The sequence below is a fragment of the Bombina bombina genome, chromosome 2, assembly GCF_027579735.1.
Source record: "Bombina bombina isolate aBomBom1 chromosome 2, aBomBom1.pri, whole genome shotgun sequence".
Classification (NCBI taxonomy): Eukaryota; Metazoa; Chordata; class Amphibia; order Anura; family Bombinatoridae; genus Bombina; species Bombina bombina.
The window spans coordinates 275,104,001-275,122,279 of record NC_069500.1 but is presented as its reverse complement, the minus strand read 5'-3'; positions in this window follow the sequence as shown (position 1 = coordinate 275,122,279).

Sequence of the window (18,279 nt, the reverse complement as noted above, 5' to 3'; positions counted from 1 at the left end):
TTCGATCGGGTTGATCTTTGTCCGCGTCCTCAGAGCAGGCGGACAAGTTATGGAGCAGCGGAGCTTGATAAATTGACCCCTAAAAGTGCAGTCCATTTCTGTGTTTTGTATGTGTCTAGAGAAATGACAAAAGGTCTGTGTCACCCTTGTTTTTATCTCAGTTTGCTTGTCTAAAAAGCCTGCATTGTGTAGCTTTAGGTTAGGAAACCATGGAGGAAGATACTTTGACATGGTCCTGGGCCTATCACCATTTAGCCAAATGCCTTCATTACATATTTTATTTTGCTTTTCATAGCTGTGTGCTTGCAAGAGAGTGCCAGACTTTCTTTGTGTTGTGCGTGTAACTAAAATATTTTCTCATCATATTGCAGCTCCAAACATTTTTTTTTTGAGCTTGCTCCCAGATTTTAGAATCATATTTCTCAAGCCCTGCTTTATATCTAAGTATAAGCACTAACTTGATTCTCTCTTTTGACATCAATGAGTTACCATGTTAAAAATGATGTGTGTACAATGAGCAGCTCTGTCAGCTATACATGTTCTAACTGATATTATGGTATTTTATCCCCCCCTCCCCGAAACATTTCTGCAGACGCCCATGCAGCTTTCTTCTGTTTCTCATCTTATGTCTCTGACCGCACAGGAGCAAAAAAGTTCTGTTATTAGTCTCCTCATTTCAATCTATACACTATCCTTAGGTTCTTTAAAAAAAGTTAAATGGATTTCAGTATCACTTTCATGCTGTTGACACCCCACTCTATCTTTTTGCACCCCACCTCTTCCTCTTCTTGCTATCTCACATCACTAACTATCTTTCAAATATTTAATGTGAAATACCTTAAAATACCCACCTAAGGTTAAATCTCTCTAAAACTCTTCATTTCCCAAGATCCCCAACTTCAAAATCTCTATGACTGTTGACAATATCATCACCCAACCCCTCATGCCTGTTGACTTTTTCATTTACTCCTCCTTAAATGTTGCTCTTCATCTCTTGGATTTCTCTGACAATCACTCCATTGCCTTCTTCTAGCCTCCAAAATAAAATTTAAAAATCCTGACCCTAACATTTAAAGGGACAGTCTACTTTAAAAATTTTATTGTTTTAAAATATAGATAATCCCTTTATTACCTATTCCCTAGTTTTGCATAAACAACATTGTATATTAACAGACTCTTCACCTCTGTGATTACCTTGTATCTAAGCCTCTGCAAACTGTCCCCTTTTCTCAGTTCCTTTGATAGACTTTTATTTTATCCAATCAGTGCTGACTCCACGGGAGTGAGCACAATGTTTTCTATACAACACACATGAACTAGCACTGTCTAACTGAAAATCTGTCAAAATGCACTGAGATAAGAGTTGGCCTTCAACGGTTTGAAATCAGTTTGAGCCTACCTAGGTTTAGTTTTCAAAAAATACTACCAAGAGAACAAAGCAAATGATAGAAAAATGATAGAATTCTATCAGCCAATGGGAATTAAGGTAGAAAAAATCCTATTGGCTAATCAAATCAGCCAATAGGATTGAGCTTGCAATCGGAATTGAAGGGACGCCATCTTGGATGACGTCACTTAAAGGTACCGTCATTTGGCCATACGTGCTCGTGCACGATTTCCCCATACGAATCAACAGGGAGAGCCGGCTGAGAAAAAGTCTAATCGGAATCTAAGGGACGCCATCTTGGATGACTTCACTTAAAGGTATCTTCATTCTGTTTTAGTCGTCGGAAGAAGAGGATGCTCCGCGTCGGATGTCTTGAAGATGGACCCGCTCCGGATGGATGAAGATAGAAGATGCTGCCTGGATGAAGACTTCTGCCCATCTGGAGGACTTCTTCTGCCCGGATAGGATGAAAACTTCAGACCGTCTGGAGGACCACTTCTGCCCGGTTGGGTGAAGACGTCTCAAGGTAGGGTGATCTTCAAGGGGGTAGTGTTAGGTTTTATTAAGGGGGGATTGGGTGGGTTTTAGAGTAGGGTTGGGTGTGTGGGTGGTGGGTTGTAATGTTGGGGGGGGGTATTGTCTTTTTTTTTTTACAGGTAAAAGAGCTGATTACTTTGGGGTGGGATTTTTATTATTTTGGGTGGCTTTTTATTTTAATAGGGGGATTAGATTAGGTGTAATTAGTTTAAAAAAATTGTAATTATTTTATTTTTTTCTGTAATTTAGTGTTTGTTTCTTTCGTAATTTAGTTTATTGAATTTAATTGTAATTAATTGTAGTTAATTTAGGTAATTTATTTAATTATAGTGTAGTGTTAGGTGTAATTGTAACTTAGGTTAGGATTTATTTTACAGGTATATTTGTATTAATTTTAACTAGGAATTTAATAGGAATTTAATAACTATTTAATAACTATTGTACCTAGTTAAAATAAATACAAAGTTGCCTGTAAAATAAAAATAAACCCTAAGCTAGCTACAATGTAACTATTAGTTATATTGTAGCTAGTTTAGGGTTTATTTTATAGGTAAGTATTTAGTTTTAAATGGGAATTATTTAGTTAATAGTAGTAATATTATTTAGATTTATTTAAATTATATTTAAGTTAGGGGGGTGTTAGGGTTAGACTTAGATTTAGGGGTTAATAACTTTATTATAGTGGCGGCGACGTTGGGGGTGGCAGATTAGGGGTTAATATTTGTAGGTAGGTGTTGCCGACATTAGGGGGGGCAGATTAGGGGTTAATAAATATAATGTAGGTGTCGGCGATGTTGGGGGCAGCAGATTAGGGGTTCATAAGTATAATGTAGGTGGCGGCGGTGTCCGGAGCGGCAGATTAGGGGTTAATAATTATAATGTAGGTGTCAGCAATGTCGGGGGCGGCGGATTAGGGGTTAATAAGTGTAAGATTAGGGGTGTTTAGACTCAGGGTTCATGTTAGGGTATTAGGTGTAGACATAAAAAGTATTTCCCCATAGGAATCAATGGGGCTGCATTAGGAGCTGAACGCTGCTTTTTTGCAGGTGTTAGGTTTTTTTTTCAGCCGGCTCTGCCCCATTGATTCCTATGGGGAAATCATGCACAAGCACGTTTTGCCAGCTTACCGCTACCGTAAGCAGCACTGGTATTGAGGTGAGATGTGGAGCTAAATTCTGCTCTACGCTCACTTTTTTGCGGCTAACGCCGGGTTTAAAAAAATCCGTAATACCAGCATTACTGGAGGTGAGCGGTAAGGAAAAACTGTGCGTTAGCCACGCACACCATTACCAACAAAAACACGTAATCTAGCCGTTAGTTTTCATACAATAGCATAATCCTAATAGACATATAAAGCTGTATTTTAATTATTAATAAAAGAACAGATAAGGTAATAACCATATAATTATGAATGAAGATGCATTAAATAAAATTTAGAATAGCAATATATCTCATTTAAAAAATGTTTTTATTGAACTAACATGTTTACTTGCTCATATGTTGTGAACTATTTAGTTAACTTCAAAGTATATATAATGTAAGTAATACATTTATTTAACTGAGCTATTTAAATCAATTAAAACATTCTCTGGGCCAGATTACGCATGGAGCACTAATTAACATAAGTAGACTTTTTGCACGGGTCAGGTTTCGCTCGTATTATGAGTTAAAAGTAAACAGTTTTCACTTGAATGCTTACCTGGCAAACTTACAATACCATGCGATGTGCATGTTCACGTATTCCCCCATAGAAGTCAATGGAGAAAAAAAAGTGAAAAAAACATCCCACTCTCACGCAAACCCGATCGCATATTCGCATGTGTGCTAACCCAAAATGAAAATATGAATATTTCCCATTCCAAGTTCTTCACATAGAAAAATATGTTCTATTTACTCATAAATAAATGTCTTCATATATCTGATGCTTTTTTGTACAATATATATATATATATATAACTGTATATATAAAAATATAAATATATATATATATATATATATGAAAAGAGAAAGAGAACAGCACTCCTGAGATAGAACAAAAGCTAGAATAACTTCCATGCCTGTTCATTTATATTGCAACTCAGGGTGCGCGTTCTTTTAGCACACTATGCCCCTTCACAGAGAAAAAATATCCTGTAGCATATCAGTCTGACCCTGCCCAATGACAGTCCAGCGCCGAAATACCAGGCAATTCCTCTCTGAACAAGGGAAGCAACAACCCCAGACGATCGTTTCGGCCTTCTGTGGGCCTCGTCAGTGAGGTGCAGTTGTATCTCTCTAAGGGCATGTGTGCACGGGCTCCACGTCTGGCTTACCCATTACTCATAGGGAGACCCAAGAGTAATTTACATAAATGTGAAAAAAGAAAGAGAACAGCACTCCTGAGATAGAACAAAAGCTAGAGTGACTTCCATGCCTGTTCATTTATATTTACAACTCATGGTGCAAGTTCTTTTAGAACACTATGCCCCTTCACAGAGAAAAAATATCCTGTAGCATATCAGTCTGATCCTGCCCAATGACAGTCCAGCGTCGAAATAACAGGCAATTCTTCTCTGAACAAGGGAAGCAACAACCCCAGAAAAAACCTGTTCTTCATATCTTATATCGCTACTGTAGACTTTTAGTAACAGTTAAAAATGAGCTGATAAAGCAACTAACTGTCTGACAAGGTTAAAACTCCCTTTAACACTTATATTCCACACAGCCATTGTTAGTAAACTAAAGTGAAGCTTTTATATCTCTCCCTAACTGTCCTCAACAGAAAAGATTAGATAAGGCAAATCCAGGTTTCATTATGATGGTGTCCATTGCTTTATAGTAACTTTTATGTGTAGATTATTTTTGGGTTTACCTAAGAGTAGAAGAGGACACCAGACGTGAACTCCTTGCTCTCATGCCCTAGATGCAACTGCACCTCACTGATGAGGCCCAAGAGAGGCTGAAACGTACTTCTGGGGTTTGTGGCTTTTCTCTCATTCAGAGGAGAATTGTGAGATATTGCAGGGCTGGGGTGTCCTTTGGCAGGATCAGACTGATATGCTACAATATATTTCTCCTCTGTGGAAGGCAGGATAAAGAGTCTGCACCCTGAGTGGTACTGGCCTTATGAAAAAAACAAGAAAGTGTTTCCAGCTCATGTTCATATTCAGTTTAGTGAGTCTCTCTTTTCTTTTTGGAGTTTATAGAAAAAAAACTTTAAATTATTTTTTTCAATGTTTGTAAAAAATTATATAATTTTAACAAATACATTTACATACCATTATCTAGCTAATATTTGCTTTGAATACATCATTGTATGGAATAAACTTCCTCAAGAGGTAGTAGCAACAAACACTGTGGGGGACTTTAAAAATGCATGGGACAAGCATAGGGCTATCCTACGAACTAGATAAGTTTATACTGTTAGGTAAGGTGGGGCAGACTTGCTGGGCCTATGGCTCTTATCTGCCGTCAATATCTATGTTTCTATGTTTCTATGTATATAACAATTATTTAGTATTTAATGTCCCTTTAAATGAGCTGATGTGCAGTGCATATTAGGAACATTTTAATGCTGTTCCTGTTATAATTTATAACACTATGGTGATGATAAACGTCTCATATGAAATCTGTTTTGTCTGGGACATCAAGGCTATGGGCTACACCTTAACAGCTGTCAAGGTCGTTTAGAACTTGGCTTCTCATCAGGGAAATGCAATTAAAGACTTTACATTTTTGGATAGGAAACATGGCAAATACGAATGACACAGATGGCAAAGACAGTTAAGTTCAACACCCAGACCAAATACACATGCACAAGGTTAGTGGGAGTGTGTGAAACAAAGGCAGTAGGTTCAAGAAGCACTGTACAGATGGAGTTTGCCTGATGGTGAAATGAACAGACAAGCTTTACGCAATAGCTGTTAGTTACTGACCCACAAAACAATTTATCATTCTTAAAGGGACATAAAAGCCAAAATGAACCCCTAATGATTCACATAGTAGTGAATTGGATTTTTTTTTTTTTTTTAATTATACACTCTAATATCAAATTGATCTTCTTGTCTTGGTATAATTTATTAAAACTTAGCTCCTTTTCAAGAAAGTATACTGAGGTGGGTTTGTATAACACTGTTGCAATATAGTGCATTAAAAGGATCCAAGTTTTAAAAGGATACAAATAGAGAGACGTAGAGAGGTAGAGTTGATCAAATAAATAAATTGGAAACTTGTATAAAATTGAATGTTGTATATGGATCATGAAATTTTATGCCATGTACTGTATACGTGTTAAGTGGTCAATTACAGTCCTTTAGAAAAATGTATCTAATGATTTTCTATGGGGATTTTCATGGATAACCCATTTTATAAGCTTTTCTAAATGTTTGTGATCAACCCCAAAATATATAAATAATAACTAGTATTTATATAGCGCCTTTCTCCCAGTGGGACTCAAAGCGCTTTTTCAGTGCTTGCTCAATTAACCAAATCGGCAGCTGAATAGTAGTTATTATTACTCAATTTAATTGTACTCAATTTATCGACCTCGGAAGGATGAAGGGCTGAGTCAGTCCCTGCTGGGATTTAAATCTGTGACCTTTGGATCTTTGAACAGGCTTTTGTAGTCAGGGCATTTTACCAACTGAGCTACCTCACCGGCCTCATCAGCACCAACAGGTTCTAAAGGTATCATCAATTTAACGAAACATGAAACCAATTTTTTTTTCTTTCATGGTCCAGACAGAACATACAATTTTAAACAAATTGCTAATGCATTTCTTTTATCCAGTTTGCTTCATTCTCTTGTTAAAGGAAAAGTAAATTTACAACCTCCGCAGTAATGTTATAGATTACCGTATATGTGATATTTACAGTCGCTAAGTTTTTTTTTTATAACAAGTTTTATTTTCAAGCTATTGATATCATAAATTGCGTACCATATTCCTTTGTTACTCCTCCCACCCGACCATTTCCGTATTTCTGAAAATTACACGTAAGATCGGTCCCACCCGCTCTTACGTGTACTTTCATGTGCGTTCTCATCCGTCTATGCATATCGCGCATGCGCATAAGTCTTCACTCGCCGTATTTCACGCATGCAAAAATAAATATCATACTGGATACATATAGTAAGAATGAATCAGTAGATTCATTCTTTTGTAGCTTATCCTGAATCGTTCGATCGCTCCGTCTACCGCAAAACTCCGATATTTAAAAGCGCTCATCTAACAGATCTATTCATGTTGTATTCAAAACGATCAATAAATAAAATCATGACATATACTTACTAAATATTAAATATTCAATCAAATCGCAGCTACGATCGTGAATTGGACTTGCAGGAACAACTCTGCCTTCAAAATCGTCAATACGCATGCTTTTTACATGGATGCGCCTATGATGAGGCCGCAATAATTCCTAAGTCACGCATGCGTATTTAGAATAGTGGGCAGTAATTAAGTATGTTGGGATGCCAGTGGGGGACCAATTAAAAAAAAAAAAAAAAAAAAAGCACAGGCAGAGTTACGGTGATAGGAGCGCTCATTTAAAAAGGTAAAAGAACATTATAATTTGTATAGATTTTAAAAAAAAGATGAATGAAACTCATACTTATTTTATTTATACTTGCGAATGCTGCCTGGCTGTGTGTCAAAGTTTACTTTTCCTTTAAACGAGCTGAAATACACTATTGACAGCTATTTGCACACATCAGCTGAGTCAATGACAAGAGGCATACATGTGCAGCTACCAAGCAGCAGCTATCTCCCACTAGTGAATTGCTGCTTCAGACCCTAACTATGTATGCTGTTCAACAAAGGATTCCAAGAGAATAAAGCAAATTAGATAAAGGAAGTACATGGAAAAATGTTTAAAATAATAAGATCTGTCTGAATCATAAAATATCGGTTTCATGTCCCTTTAAACGTATTTTGTTAAAAGGTATTTTTACATGATAGACAAGTTACTACAGAGAGTACAAAATATAAATATATTATCTAATTTTATTTTCAGGTGTTAGTATAATTTAATGTGGGATCTGGTCAATCCTTCAATTAGTGACTGGCCCTTTATATAAAAATGTTTAGGCCCTTCTAATGTAGAAGTCCTGTAATTGCAAGGGATTTCCTCCTATATATTTATCAGTGGTTAAATACACAAAACAATCAAGTTTGAGAGGAAGTAGGCTAGAAGTATTTAAATAGTGTTCTTTCACACGCATGAATTTTTAGATGTTACGGTCAATCACAATTATTTTTAGAATCTTAGATGTTAAGTTATCAAGTGAATTACTGGCACTGCTGTCACTACTTATGACACTATAGGCCCCATTTATCAAAAATGTGAAAGAAGTTTCGGGGCTCTCAGAAACTTTCTTGTAGCACCTCCGCTGCTGCTTTACCACTTTCGATCAGAATGATTGACAGCCCCTGCTTGTGGCCAATTGGCCGCCAGCAAGCAGAGAGTGAGTAAGGGCCATCCAGGGGAGAAGGGTGAGAGGGGCAGATACCGTGAATGAAGATGTGTGAGAGATTGATGGCCATATCAAGGTGATCAAACTCTGGGAGAGAACATGGCAAGGAAAATGATAGGCCCAGAAGACTAAGAGCCCCCACGATATTGCATTAAATGGTTCTACTTCTGGAATTACTTGATGTAGAAATAGAGGAAATATATAGTTTTATCCTTTCAAGCTTTCTTGCCTTTTGTGACCTATTAAAAGATGACTTGGAGTCAATGGCCTAAATTCAATAAAACCCATTTATGAAACAAATTTGTCATTGACAACTTATAAAGAGATTTACACCACCCTTTGTCAGCAACTCCTTTATGCCACATACTTTTCACAACCATTTACTTCTCGTGACATATAAAGAGTTCCACTATGGTAATTTTCTGCCAGATCAAGAACACAAATGCATATTGCTATTATGTGGTCAGTATGTCACTAGTAAGGGTACTCTTTGCCCCCTACAACCCATATCATGTAATAAACCGCCCTACACAATCCTCCATACCATCCCGATATATATATATATATATATATATATATATACAGTGTATATATATATATATATATATATATATATATATATACACACACACACAAAGTATATGGTATCTGATATGAAATATAACTCTATTTAAGCTTTTTGGCTATCCCATTCAAAAACCATAGGCATTAATATGGATTTGCAACCCCTCACCCCTATCCTTTGCAGCTATAACAGACACAACTGTTCTGGTATGATTTTCTACAAAACTTTGCAGTGTGTCTGTGGGAATTTGTGCACATTTAGCTAAAATAACTTTTGTGAGGTCTCAAAGGTGTCCAATGTGTATGAGGTTAGGACACTCGAGTTCTTCCACACTAAACTGGCCCTAACATGTCTTCATGGACCTCACTTTGTGCACATGGGCACCGTCATGCTGGAAAAGGAAAGGGCCTTCCCAATAGTGTTGCCACCAAGTTGTAAGCACCCAAATGTCAAAAAAGTATACTGTAACATTAAGATGAACTAAGGGGTCTAGCTCTATACCATGAAAGATAGCCACAGACCATTAGCCCCTACCAACATTTTACAGAAGGCACTATGCACTTCAGTAGGTAGCCTTCCGCTGGCATATGCCACACCAAGATTCTTCCATTAGACTACCAGATAATGTAATGTGATTCATCAGTCTAAATAATATGCTTCCAGTGATCCAGTGGCAGTGTACTTTACACTCCTCCAGTCAAGGTTTGGCATTGTGCATGTTGATGTGAGGCTTGTGTACAGCTGTTCGACCATGGAAACCCATTTCATGAAGCTCCAGATGCACAGTTCTGCTCATGTTGCTTCCAGAGGCAGTAGGGCAGAAATGTATTGAAATGACATGTGACATACCTAACGTGCCACTTTCAAAGAGTCTTCAGTATGACTAACTGTATTACCAATATTTATCTATGGAGATGTTAAGGTTATGTGGTAAATTTTATGCACATGGTAGCAATGGAGGATGGCTGAAAGCCCTAAAATAAATAATCAGTTATGTGTATAACATATATATGTATACAGTATTTGCACTCTCACCAACTTTTAATGAGCTGCCACAATGTCAAAATTTAGAGTCAGCCAATGTAATTTAAAATACACACTTGCTGGACTTGTAGTGGTGAAAATAATATTTTATTTTAGTAAATATTTAAATAAATATATTTTTCCTATTTTCCTATTAAAAGTCCAGTGAGTTTATATTAAATACACACTTATATATTAATTTAAATCAAAACAATAATATTATATATATATATATATATGTATATATACACATACATACATACATACAGCATGCATACATATTATTTTGTTTTTAATATTACAGAGTATATTGTAAATTACAGATTTCATGCATTTATGTGAAATGTGTAATAATAAAATAAGCCATATAGTAGACTTTCAATTCTTCGCTTCATTAGATTATGCCATTTTTATATTTGTACATTATGCATTTCATTTGACTACTAGTGTTTACTGTATAAAATGTTTTATATTATTTTGCATTCTTGAAAACAGAAAAAGCTGCAGCAAATCTTAATTCTAGCTACATATTAAAAGTGTTGTCATCGCTAAGTTCATATAATAAAGAAAAGAAAAATTTGCCTATTTTTAATTCAATGAATAATACATTATTCAGAAAATAAAACCTGTTCATATTTGTTGTCAAGAAAAAAATAAATCCATCTGTTATGCATTTCAGTTATATTGTTGAAAACAGGTAGGCTAAATGTGTGCCAAACTGCTTTGTCTGCCACTTTTTAGACACTTCTTACATTAAAATTTAATTAAATCATTTATAATCAATATTCATGAACGTCATCAGATTTTCCCACATACATCCACTTTAGCCTTGGAAATATGGTTCCTCAATTTAGACATGAGAAAATATATCTCAGTGACGCAGGTCTATAAAACATCTGTTGACATGGAAGTTATAGACATCCCTCTTTTCAATAACATATCCAGAAAATGCATGTCTCTGCATTAAGATTAAACTAATCAAAATGATTTATCTAGTGATGCCAGTGTGGAAGTGAGGCTACTATAAAATAGATCCAGTGATGTAGTAGTAGGCTTGTTTTTATTGACTTAAGACTAGTCCTCTTGTTGTTAAATACACTAGCCTCATAAGTAACACATATTAATACACTACAGTTAGGGTTGCCACCTCGGCTATGTTTTCCTGTACACTTATGAGATACACATGCTGCAGGGTGTGCAGGGAGGAACATGTATTGTGCTGTTTCTCAGCACTATTCATGTGATGTCCAGAGGCACAACCCTGCTTACCCTGCAGCATGCGTAACTCATAAGTGTCCAGGAAAACATGGCCGATGTGGCAACCCTAACAACAGTCCTCTTAATCTTGTCCAAAAAAAAAAAAAGTACCTCTTAGTCCTAACTTTTGATAAATCTACATATTATACTCCCAGAAGATTTCTAATGCATAAATGTAAAATATTCCCTTTATTATAATAAATCAAAAACAGAATACTACAGAGAGTAGTTACTTCCTAAGTTAAAAATATGGTTATTAACACATAACACACACAAAAAACTAGTTAAGATTGATATAAAAAAAGGGCTAGATTACAAGTGAAGTGCTAATTTATTGTACACCTGGAGACGGGTGAATTCGCCGTTTACGGGTGCACGATAAATAACCAGCCATCACAAGTGGCTGGTTATTGCTACCGTGAGCTTGTGGTAGCAATTAGTGCTTAAAAATATTAACCAGAGGTCAGAGGTTATGTACAGTTGTTACTAGCATATGTAACCTCAATCTCGAAAATTTTGGGACAGTATGGAAATGCAAAAAAACAAACAAAAAGAGTAATTTGAAAATTCACCCTGTACTATATTGAAAAAAACATTAACACATGATTTGATGTTTTACTTTGTGAATTTAATGTATTTTTGAAAATATACACTTATTTGAAATCTGATGACTGCAACATGTTCCAAAAAAGTTGGGATAGGGGCAATTTAGAACTAATAGCGATGTGACAAGTTGAAATGAGAAGGTGATGTGAAACAAGTGAGGCAATCGTGTAATCATAGTGTATAAGGAGCCTCCAATAAAGGCCTAGTCCTTCAAGAGCAAGGATAGGTCGAGGCTCGCCAATCTTCCAACAGATGCATCAGCGAATAATCAAACACTTTGAGAACAACATTCCCCAAAGACAAATCGGTAGGATTTTTGGCATTTCACCTTCTCCAGTGCACAATATAATCAAAAGATTCAAGGAATCCAGTAAAATCTCGGTGCGTAAAGGGCAAGTCCGAAAACCACTTCTGAATGCACGTGATCTCTGATCCCCCAGACGTCACTATCTCAAAAACCATCATGAGTCTGTAATGGATATCCTGACAAGGGCTCGGGAATACTTTGGTAAACCTTTGTCTGTCAACACCATTTGCTACTACATCCACAGATGCACGTTAAGGCTTTACTATACAAAGCAGAAGCTATACATCAACACTGTCCAGAAGTGCCGCTGACTTCTCTGAGCTCTGTCTCACCTGAGATGGACAGTAGCACAGTGGAATCGTGTTTTGTGGTTTCTTTTATTAAAAGAAAAGGTGATGTTACACAGTGGTAAACAGTGGACTGTCCCAATTTGTTGGAATGGTGTCTTCAGTGCCCAAACGTTTAATAAGTGTTATTAAAAGAAAAAGGTGATGTTACACAGTGGACTGTCCCAATTTTTTAGAGTGTGTTTGCAGTCATCAGATTTGAAATTAGTGTACATTTTCAAAAATACATTAAATTCACAAAGAAAAACATCAAATAATGTGCTAATAATGTGTTTTCAATATAGTACAGGGTGAATAGAATTTTAAAATGACTCTTTTTGTTTGCTTTTTTGCATTTCCATACTGTCACAACTTTTTCGGAATTTAGGTTGTATATGCTAGTAACAACTGTACATAACCTCTGACCTCTGGTTAAAAAATGTTAAGCACTAATTGTTATCACAAGCTCACGGTAGCAATAACCAGCCACTTGTGATGGCTGATTATTTATCATGCACCCATAAACTGGCAAATTTGCAAGTTTCCGGGTGTGCGATAAATTAGCGCTCCACTTGTGATCTAGCCCTTTTTTTTATATCAATCTCAACTAGTGTTGTGTGTGTGTTATGTGTTTTATCAACATATTTTTAACGTAGTTACTTTTTCTGAATTGGGATTGTATAATATCTGTTTGTAAAGATAGATAGATAGATAGATAGATAGATAGATAGATAGATAGATAGATGATGTGATTCCATTTATGGCACTTCTTTTTAGTGATACTTAAGTAGTCATAGCTATTTAATACATGGACTGATGATTTAGTTACCCAATGAGTGCGCTATAAACTTTTCTCTTTGGACTAGTAACTTTCCTGCCTTAAATATCAAATTAAAGTGACATTTTAGCGCACAAACACACACACACATACGCTGTATTTCTTTTTTAAGAATTTAATCGAAAATTAGGAAGCACAAATAAATGATGATTGACATGAGGGCTGCCACAGAAGAACAAAATGTACCGTAGCGCAATGAATTCACCCAGAGCCTAAAATTATGCATGCTATAAACCCACACTGTGTTATGCAAAGATACAGCTGAGTGCCATGTTCTGTCTCTTGCTTTTGGAAATACAAACTGTTAGAACCAGATTGTTAGCTGTTATATTTTGATACTGTTTTTTATACAAATGATTTGAAATCCTTTTCCCTCAGCTAAATAACAAGATAGACCAACAGGACTATAGCTAGCTTCAAACTTCTTGGGGAAAACAATTACAACAACCACATCATCCTCAGAAACCCAAAACACTGTTAATGAAAGTGTATGTGATTGTAAATTATGTGTGTGTCTGTTTTGTTACGGGAAAGTAATTTCACTGGATAGAACACTAGGGGCTCCATGTACGAAGCAGCGAGAGCTGCTCCAGAGCCCTTGCGAGGCAGGATCGCATATGCGAGCCTGCTTCCCGCAATGTAAGAAGCAGCAGTCATTAGACCACTGCTTCCTACACCACCTCTGAAGTGGCGAGGGAAAATCAGAGAGCTTGCTCACTCTCAGTGATTGACAGCCCCTTCAGTCGTGCGAATGAAGGGGCGGGCATTACACACTGTGGAGAGTGTGTAATGATACATACGGGCTAGCGGACAAACAGATCCGCTGCTGTATGTAGCGAAGGCCGGCGGACAGCTTTGCAAGCTCCGCCTCTTAGTACATGGAGCCTAAGGTGTGTTGTAAAGCTTGTAGACACAAAACGTTGGTCCTGGGCGATCCAGGGCATTCTGGGAGCATGGTCCAGATTTTTCACTTTAACTAATGCCAATCACGCATAATTCTTAAAAAGTCTATTGCCCATGTAAAGTATCTTGTCTCATTGTAATTTCTGGGTATCAAGGAAGTTTTTTCTCAGTATTTATTTGTATGTTCTGTAATGTTTGAAGGGGAGAGGTTGCAAGATAAATTCTGCTCCTTTGGTTATAATAGAGATTCAAAACATTTGAACTGCAAATTTTTTTCAAGTTTGTCACAAACAGAGGGGTCAATTCCAATGCTGTTTATTGGAAGTTTTCTAGCTCCCGACCCATATTTCTCAAGTGATCACAATTCAAACAATAACACCATTTTTGTAATAGAAAAAAAGTTTGAATCAGAGAGAGGGAAAGTCACACATATGTTGCATGGAGAGCAATTCCCCCAACCACACATTTTGCACTTAATTTCAGCAACAAAATTAACACTTCAAATCAACAGAAAGGGTATTAATAATGTTGAAGACTAGACTTTTCAACACATTTAACAGTGTTCCAAAATTATTTCCACATGTGCAATACAATCTAAAATGCGACGACCGTATGAAGAGGATGCTCCGCGCCGGATGTCTTCAGGATGGAGCTGCTCCATGCCATCGGGATGAAGATAGAAGATGCCGCCTGGATGAAAATACAAGACGCCGCCTGGATGGATGAAGACCTCGCCGCCTGGATGAAGACTTCTCTGCCTGGATGAGGATGGATGTCCGGACATCAAAAACTGTAAGTGGATCGTCGGGGGTTAGTGTTAGGTTTTTTTAAACTTTTTTTGGGTGTTTTTTTTTTTAGATTAGGGTTTTGGGCATTCTTAAAAGAGCTAATGCCCTTTTTAGGGCAATGAAAAAAAGCTGAATGCCCTATGAGTAGCTTAGGTTTTTTTTAGAGTTAGGTTTTTTATTTTGGGGGGTTGGTTGGGTGGTGGGTTTTACTGTTGGGGGGAACTTTGTATTTTTTTTACAGGGAAAATAGCTGATTTCTTTAGGGCAATGCCCTACAAAAGGCCCTTTTAAGGGCTATTGGTAGTTTATTATGGCTAGGGTTTTTTTGTTATTTGGGGGGGGGTTATTTTGATAGGGCTATTAGATTAGGCGTAATTTTTTTAATTTTGTATAATTTCGTTTGTTGTTTTTCATAAATTAGTGGGGGGGGGGTTTGTAATTTGGTATTTTTTTATTTTTTGTAATTAAGTATCTTTAATTTTTTGTAACTGTAGATTTAATTTTATTTAGTAGGGTTAGGTTTTTTTAATGAGTAATTAAATTTATTTAATTGATAGTTATTTTAATTTTAGTATAATAGTAATGTTAGTTTAATTTATAGTTTAAACTTAGGTTTTTTTAATTTCCCAGGTAAGTTTTTATTTATTTTAAGATAGGGATATTGTAATTTTAATTTAAAGTTAGGGGGTTGTTAGGTTTAGGTTAATAGTTTAATTCATTTTTTTTGCGATTTGGGGGGCTGGTTTATTTAGTGGCAGTGATGTGGGAGGCCAGAGGTTTAGGGGTCAATAACTTTATTTAGTGGCGGCGATGTCGGGGAGCGGCGGAATAGGGGTTAATATCTTTATTATAGTGTGAGTGATGTTGGGGTGTGGGGGAATAGGGGTTAATAACTTTATTATAGTGGTGGTGATATTGAGAACGGCAGATTAGGGGTTAATAGATTTATTTTGGTGGTAGCAATGACGGGAACAGCAGATTAGGTTGCGTTACGGAGCTTTTCATTCCACGATTGCAGGTGTTAGTTTTTTTTCTAACACTTTCTCCCTATTGATGTCTATGAGGAAAACGTGCACGAGCACGTCAAAGCAGTGCTTGTATTTTGTTCGGTATGGAGCTCATCGTAACCATACACAAAGCGGCTTTTTCAAAACTCGGAATGGCAGCATTATGGAGGGTGAAATTAAGCAACTTTTGTTGCATTCGTTTCATACCCTCTATAGCGCAAAACCTATAATCTAGGTGATAGAAAATAATGTATTTTTATTATATATAAAAACTTTATATCATATATCTTCAAGCCCTTATAACTTTTTTAATATTTTTTTTAAACAATTTTTTTCACATAGAGGCCTATGTATCAAAGGTCTTGCAGACCTGATCTGACAGTGCGGATCAGGTCCGCAAGACCTCGCTGAATGCGGAGAACAATACACTCTCCGTATTCAGCATTGCACCAGTAGCTCACAAGAGCTGCTGGTGCAACACCGCCCCCTGCAGACTCGCGGGCAATCAGCCGCCAGCAGGAGATGTCAATCAACCCGATAGTACTCGATCGGGTTGAATTGTGGCGATTCCTGTCCGCCTGCTCAGAGCAGGCAGACAGGGTTATGGAGCAGCGGTCTTTTGACCCCTGCTTCATAACTTCTGTTTCTGGCGAGCCTGCAGGCTCGCCAGAAACACAGGCCCACAAGCTCCATACAGAGCTTGATAAATGAGCATCACAGTGTTAATAAGAATATAACTGTACTTTTACATGTATTTATGTTGTGTTTAATGTAACTTTTCTTTCTTTCCCTAAAATTTACGCAAGCTAACCTGACGAGGGTAAATCGCGATTATGCTCGAGCAGACGTGTTTACTTTCAACTTGTAATACACACACTATTTTTGTCGTGTACAAAAAAAACCTAAAATCCAATATGGCTTGTGCGCAACAGTTAGCAACACTCGTAATCTAGCCCATAGTGGGCATATGTGTTTGTTGGGTAATGAATTTTTCTATTTTTTTATCAGTGTAAAAGTACTTAATACTTTTTTTAATTTTAATTGGATGAGCAGTAACATCTGAATCTATTTGGTGATGTAGCTTCTTAATGTCATGCAATATGTTGGTGGTTAGTTTTAACGTGTTTTGTGCATAGGCAAAAAACTGTAACATTAGAAAACATTTTGGGTACTCTGCAATAAATGGAAAAATGTTATCTAGGGTTTATCATGTCTCCTTTAGCTGTGGAATTTGTGAAAATGGGCAATTCAAATACTTAATTAAATACTGAGAATTTGGATCGTGATCCCTATTAACACTGCCTATTGGTGTCTATTGGTCCCTTCAACGGGTATATGGTTTGGTTACTCTATAGTGTTCCAACAGGAGAAAAGCACAGGAGCACCAGCAGAATTAAAACCTTCAATATTTTATTAAAAAATCATTTAAAATTATGAAGCCATCACAATGGAAACGGTAAAAGGTGCAAAATAGTCAGCATTGTAGTCCACTAATTCAGCTGACGCATTTCACATATAGCTGTTCTCTTAGCTGCTAGCCATTATTAAAAAACACTTCCTTTTAAAGGTACCTGGATCACTGCCATTGGCCACTGCCACTGCCAAAACTACTTCTGATTATTAACTCCAGCATGGCCGGGTCCAATTACAATAAAACCACCTTTACCTTATGTACTGATCATATATATCTAGTTTCAACAACAAGTTCTGTTTCTAAACGTATAATACATTCAGTAAGTTACAAAAGTAACAGGATTTTGACAAGAGGTTACCCCAATTAACAATAATATTGACATTTACAACGGTCTTGCGGATAGTTCACAGAAAAAGAGACATATGTACATGTACTAGCTGAATCCTAACAAGAGATTTATCCTCCTCCAGCAGCGGAATTGCTTCTTTTTACTGAACTTTTTTTGAACTTTTACCTTATTCATTTTAAAACCACCGGTGGTCATACAATATATCTGCTATTTATTTTTATTCATTGTTATTATGTTATTATGTTTATTAAATTTGATTAATCTGATTAATTTGTTTTAACTTCATACATTTGACATGTTTTATTAGTCCAGTTTTCTTTATTGAATTCATCTCATACCCTTATGGAATTTTTTACCTTCTTTTATATAGCAGCTTTTTTCTAGCACTCTCTATCCTATCTGTTTACAATAAAACCACCTTTACCTTATGTACAGATCATATATATCTAGTTTCAACAACAAGTTCTGTTTCTAAACGTATAATACATTCAGTAAGAGGTTACCCCAATTAACAATAATAT